This window comes from Rhyacophila brunnea, unplaced genomic scaffold (assembly GCF_057557595.1).
Source record: "Rhyacophila brunnea isolate RB1 unplaced genomic scaffold, BYU_Rbru_1.0 scaffold_141, whole genome shotgun sequence".
NCBI classification, from domain to species: Eukaryota; Metazoa; Arthropoda; class Insecta; order Trichoptera; family Rhyacophilidae; genus Rhyacophila; species Rhyacophila brunnea.
Window position 1 is genome coordinate 10,076 of NW_028232798.1, and position 7,612 is coordinate 17,687.

A 7,612-nucleotide genomic window follows, 5' to 3' on the forward strand; every position below is an offset into this window, starting at 1 on the left:
TATCATAATAATAAATTATGATTTATATTAAATACTATATGCAGTTTCATTACCTTAATTGAAACCTTCTTTATTGTAAAAAAAAAGATTTTTATTAAATTCCTAGATTTTAGTGAGCATCTACCGTCAATTGAAAAAAAGTTAAAACCATCACATATAGCCCTTTATATAGTGTTTATTTTTGATAAAGATCAACCAAAGTAAGAATATCATTTTCACATCAAAACTTAAAAGTAAAAAATTATATTATTGAAAATTTATGATTTTATAGTTATAATAATGACATAGTACAAAACAAATCCACTTCCATATTTTGAAAAGCATGTATTAAGAGTTAAATGGAAAAAAATCCGATTTCTCAGAAAATTATTCATACAAGTTTATAGCATTTATAAAGTTTTAAATAAACCACTGTCATATAAAAGACCACTCTTTGTTACATTAAAAATCAATAATTTTTCTAAATACAATAAATGTATCTGATTTTTTAATATTTACAAAAATTAAAATATATATCGGCATTATATTTAATATCAACGAAAATATTATAGTCCAGAAAGAATCTTATATTTCTCTTAATAGAATCCTTATGATTTTATCTGAAAAAATAAAACTGTTTATTTTAATATACTGAACATTAATTTAGACAAATATTATTTGTTTAATTTAGGTTTTTAACATAACGTTTTTATTCTGTTTTAAAGTACAAAATAAAACATTTATTTTGAACAGAACCAGTTTAAAATATTTAAACTATATATATGTCTGTGTAAAATATAACATGAAACATGCATCAGTATTTTTTTTATATGGGCTATTTTCAAAAATTTAAATTATTTTTATCGAAAACAATAGAAATTATATTAAAATTTGTTTTTTTTTAAAAAATTTGATATCGGAATATAATTTGATATCACAAATATAATGGCAGCCAAATAAATAACAAAGTATTCTTGTTAACTGTCTAAATGTTCAGGTAATTGATGTTAAAAATTTGTTTTTTCGTAACCAGCATATTATAAATACAAAATTTGAAATTTTTTAATCATTTGACATTTTAAAGTATATTCATGTTATTTAAATGACTTTTGGAGCAAAGATACAGCCAAAATATTTTATACACCGATATTCATAAGTGAAAGTATTTGATTTATTATTTGTAAACTATATCGATGTGAAAAGCAAGTGGCATAATAACTATTTTTTTTTATTAAAATTGACCCAGATCGATGCGGGATCTTGACTGACTATTCTGAATCATTCAGTAAATCCAAATTTATATTTAATATACTTTATATATTTTTGCACATATAATCACCAAATTTACATGTTATCTCTACATACGCAGATAAATACCCAATATTTTATACTTTAATTTGTGCACAGAAATTTCTTAACGTGCAAAAATGTCTTCACACCGACACAGAATCATATAAATGACGCTGATTATTTATTATGTTCGCTTGGTATCGAGCAAATTTTGTATAATATAAAAAAATCATCACAATTTTTATTAAGAAATGCAGGTCTCGACTCTAAAATTAAAATTAAACGAGTTTATTCAATGTTCTCAATCATATTGAAGCTTTTAGGCTCCGATATTCGTTGAGGAAAAACGAACACCAGTAATTATTTTACTACTCTATTCCTTAGGCACTGTATGTCATTCAGCTCGTGTTTACTAATGATCTTAGCTATGAAATATTTTACAATAACACATAAAAAATTCAGTAAAGTGCATAAATCTACATTTAGAATATAAACATTTGTTACTTAATATATATTCGTATTATTGTTGTTACTTAAACCTATTTCATACCACAGCTTTTACGTTCAAAAAAAGCATGCTCAAGATAAACTTCTAAAATAAAAATTAATTACATAGAAAGATCTTTCTTACACGATATTTTAATACATATTATTTATATTGCTAATTAAATAATTATAAACTCATTACTGGATTATATTTAAATCTTTCGGACATCTTTGAGTGTATTTCCGGAATTTTTTGGATAGACAGTGTCATTGCTTTTTTATCCACTGTTTTATCTATGCATTTACCTTCATTATAAAAAATTAAGAAGATTTTATCAGATAATATATATTTTAGTATAAAAAAAATTTACCTTATATGCTCAAATGAAATTTATTTGATTCACGCCCTGAGGTCAGATCCGTAAACGATAAATATCCAGGCACACTCTGATATTGTCTTTTGTGATTAGAAATATTATAAAAATGTGAGAAAATTTTATTTCTGTTCAATCCGAATCGTCATATCAAGAAACCCATTGTTAATTCCCTTTACCATAATCTTTAAAATAAATGGAAAAAAGTCACTTCTAAATACTTTAACTCATTCCACATGATGGAAGAAACGCATCTTTGAGAAGTTTGATGGAAGATGTTGAAAATAGCTTTAGTAGTTTTGAATAATCCCATTTGCCTAACTTAATCTTATAAAAACAACTTGCTGCACCATCATCATAACATATAAATGTAAAAGAATCGGCTTTTGATAATTCCTGGAGCTAAATATAGAAACGAATACGGGTATTCGAAAACAATTATTTTCTGTGAATCACTAGAATTATATTATTAAAGTTACGGACTTTGTAGGCTTTAATTATTTTCGAGCTCATTTTTTATTTAAAAGGTTTGAATTGACCTTTTTTCAGAGCACAAAATATAGCAATTCAACTCTTCAATTTAAGATCGAAAATTGTGGGCATATTTTTAAATAATGAAAATGATTATAAAATTTAAATAAATTGATGTGACCATAAATAATTATAAAAACAGATTGGTGTAGATAAAACAATATTTCTATTTTTGCTGTAAATACTAACAGAAAGCAAAATATGAAAAAAATAAATTTACAATATAAGAAAAAGATAGATTATATTTGATACAATATAATCACTATATAAAATATGTTAAGGAGCTAAAAATCCTGGACGAAGTAGAAGCATATATGCAAGCTCTCACACTCCGCAAGACACTTGAAATATTCTAATTTAGAGAAGAAGAGTTGTTGATGAAGATAGATCAGGGTAAGGTGTCAAAAGATGCATCAAGGTGTTGTGCACTATTCCCAACACGCTGACTACGTCTAAATAGATAAAATCGATAAAAATAAATTTAACCCATAAATTAATATCTCTTGATCACTACATAATATATTTAATACTTTAATATCATGATTTTTATAATTTTAAATCAAAATACCCCAAAAAAATGTATATCGCACTTATGTTAAGGCTATAATGGTTTTTATTCTTTTGTATATAACAAACATTTTGTAACATAAAATTTCATAATATAAAAAGATTTATTTTAAAAAAAGATTTGCGAAATAACAGATGTTTTTTATCACAGTGTTTATTATGTTTTTTTATTTTAATATAATATATATAATATTAACTCAAATGTTACTATAATTTCATATAATATTTTTTAAGATACGTATTTTTTTGCCCAAGGCACTACAATATATGTAAAATAATTTTTTGCCCCTTGGAAGATAAAAAAATAATTATTTTTATTTTTAGTAAAGTTAATTGTGCCAGATAATGTTTAAAGATTCTTTTTAATTCACATCATATGTTTTGTGTTTATAATCTTTTAAATTTTTGAAAACGACGCATAATAGATATGTATTTATTCATTGACTTATCGCATAATGTGAAATTAAGACAATATACTATTCTAAAAAAAACAAAATAGCAAATAAACAGTAAAATTTTCTTTTATTGATGTTAAAGAACACTTCTTATTTTTTTTTATTTACATTTCAAATCTAAACCCTGTCTTTATTGCATAAAAATTATACGATTGTATATAACTTCTGAACGCATAATAAATTATGGCTTTTCTACTCAAAATAAAAACAAAAAGCACATTTTAGGTATCAAAAAGCCTTAATATAAATAATAATGAACAGTTTTTTTGGAAAATACAAATTTATTGTTTCAATTAGTTTCTGATATTTTTTATAAAAATAATAATATGAGCCTATGTTTTTGCTCAAAGAATTCGTGCTATAATTTATAAAAAAGCAATTTTTATATTTATTTAATACAAGAACTGTATGTTTAAAAAATTAGCTGTATAAAAACTAAAAATACCTTTCTTTTGGTAATTTTTTTACATTAAAGTAATAATATATAAAATAAAGTCCGTAAAAAATGTTCACAAAAGATTGATATTTCGTTAAATGTTTGCACATGAAATTTCACAAATATTAAAAAAAATTCTATATCACAGACATCTTTAAAAACTATATAATTTGTGGCTTTGAATCCTTAAGAAAAAGTCTTAGAGCATGAAGATACAAAATGCTATATATACGCAGATTTTTTTTGAATATCTCGGCTTCTATTAAAGTAAAAGAAATATTTACCATACATTTTAATTATTTGACTGAAAAAGAACTTTTTATTTTTTTTGAAGGTATGGGATAATTTTAATTGTTATTTATTATTTAAATGCATATTTTTTTAATCTAATAAAAAATTATCCCAAATTACTTTTTCAAAAATAATATCATTTTGTGATATTATAGACAATGGAAAATATAATATTTCAATATCTATTATAAAATTCATAATATAGAGTTTTGCCTAATATATCTTATTTTGAATTATTTTCAACTGAAAAATTCGGAAAAATGGGTTTTTTGTATTATAGAGAAATATTTAAAAATTAAAAAATGACAAAAAATATTCTTTCCCAAATACAAAGTAATATTCGAATTGTTTTAATTGGCCTAAGAAAAATATATATGCGTTTTACCACGTATTAAATGTATTTAATAAAAATATAAATTTTTACCATATTTAAACAAAAAAAAAGGTGAAAAATACATAAATTAAAGCTAACAAGATTGTGTTTTGCCACTTTTTACAAAAAGCTTAAAGTGTATAAATTTAAATTGTTTCATTTTTTTAATACAATCATTTAAACTTATTTATTTAAGGCTGAATTGCATTTACAAAAAAATGATAACATCAGACTAAAGTTTATTATTAAAAAAGCTCAAAAATAAGTAACGTGAAATAATAATTACATGTATAGCTTTATAAAAAGTCTTAGCACGCATAAAAAATGCCTTTTTTGTTTTCATCCTTTCATTGGATTGCCGAAAATAAAATCAATAATTTTTATTAATATATGAATGTAATTTAATTCATCGCCCCAAATGCATTATTCATAAAAAAAACGCCTTGGTACTTTAAATATTATTATACTATTTTTATTTACAAAGCAAATACAGATTTATAATAATCTTAAAAATCGAGAAATATAAAATATTAGGGATTTTATTTTTGTAGTTTTTTACGGTAATATGTATTTTAAATATTAATAACTTCATATATCATATATTATTCATCCTAAAGATTTTAGTTTAAATACTCGTCTTGTATTTCTTTATGGTACATCTCCAACTTTAAATAGTTCTTTCATCAAAAATTTTTTACTGCATACTATGAAGAAAAAAAGACATCCTTTAGATGGAAATTTTATCAAGCTTTTATGATTCAAATATTTTAATATTCATATGAATCCCCGAATTTGTAATTTACCACACATTAAAATTTGCTTTTGTAGTGATAAAGATTGAATATTTGTAAATAACGTGTTTCTGTTGAATGATGTATTAGTAATGGACTATAAATTTTATTTTTAAAATTAGATTAAATTTTTTTTTTATTTTCTTAAATAGCAACTGCATTGATAATTTTATTATTCTGTACCTTCCCTTATTATCCTATAAAAACAGATTATACGAATTTATTTTACAAATATACTGAAGCGAGATACATAAATTGAATTAGATATTATTTTTTATGTAAGGTTCTTATGTTTTTTTAAGTTAAAAACTCAAGTTAAGCAATTAACTGGTCTATTTGAGTTTGAATAATGGAATTTTTATCTTATTAATAACCTTATTAGACTCGTCACTTTGAATTTGCTAGTTTTATTTCTAAATATGAATATAAACCTAAAAGACCCTTTAAATAAACGCTGTTGCGGTGGATATTTTTTTTAGGCACTATTAAACAAAAATACATTCGATTCAACTAAATAAAATATATAAAAATTCAAAAGGAATATATGAAAAATAGTTTTGTAAATTTTAAATACAACAAAGATGATTTTTTTCTAGTGCATAAAGAGCATTTTGAAATATCATGTTTTATACTAATCATCACAAGGAAAATATCTATGTTGACAATTTATATAAATATTCATTGAGAATGTAATTTTAATGTTATTTTACCTTCTATATTTATACTAGATTACTTTCTTCAATGAAAATTTCCTTATAAAGAAAATTATGATGAATCAAATAAATATGTTTCATATTTTATTATATTTTAAAGCTAATTCCGTTTTTTTAATTTCATTTCGGAGAGTTTAATTATGTTTTGCACAGTCAACAGATAAAAAATAAATTTATGGTTCATTCATATTTTTGGTCATTAGAATAGATAGAAGAATATTTCAGAAGTCAAAAGAAATTCACAAAATTAATTATGCGTTATAAATTGTGTCCGAAAAATGCATATCAAACGCAATCAGCTTGGTTAGAATACGGAAAAAATAAGCAACTTTATTTTGTTTCTGGCTTGCTTATTCATCCTTAAAAAACAACAATGAACTTAAGATCCTTGTAAAACAGTAGTTGTGATATATCATCACATCCATGGAAATCCCAAATAAATTCTTATTATATAAATAAACGTATTTTTTATATTTTTTGTGCTCTAGAGCATAAACTTTTAATTTATAGCAAACAGAGAATATATAAGTTTCGTATATATATTTTGACTATTCACGATAAAAAAATTATTAACAGTTAGTGAAAAAATAGCTACGATAAAAAAATATAAATGTGCTTTTGGATACAGATAAATCTATGTGAAATCAATAATTTAAGCATTCTATTGTATTGTAATGTGTTTATATCAATTTTTGTTTGTTTAGATTTTATTTCGTCATTAAATTTATGCATAATAACATATTTAGAATTTCTATATAATGTATTCTTCAATAATAGAATTAAAAATATTTTATTTTTATTACGTTGTTTATAAATTCAGGGAAATGCTTTTTTTTATGAAAATCTACATTGGATATAACAAATAATCATTTCATTATATTGTTTTAAAATAAAACAATTAAAGATATTACACTTAATTATATCATAGCACTGGATACATGTTTTAACTGCGATAATAGGCAAATAAAATTGTATATACATTTTTACGGCTGTGAAGCACAAAAAATCTAGATGTTTAATTTTTATAAATTTAAGTATGTTTAAATAACATTTTTATTCATAAATATTTAAAAAAAGCATCGTTTAAGACCATTCATTTTCAAGTTTACAACATTTGATTTTTACAAGATGCTTACACCTAATTTTAATCCGAGACTTGCAAGCAGCGCTTAAACTTACCGTTGAAATTTTAAGATAAGAAAATCTCTATTTTTGAAACACATGTGTCGATACCCCTGAACATATTTTAAAATGACTCAATCAAATATTATTTATTAAATTGCCACTAGATCTTTTTCATACAATTTTAAATCTTCATATATATTT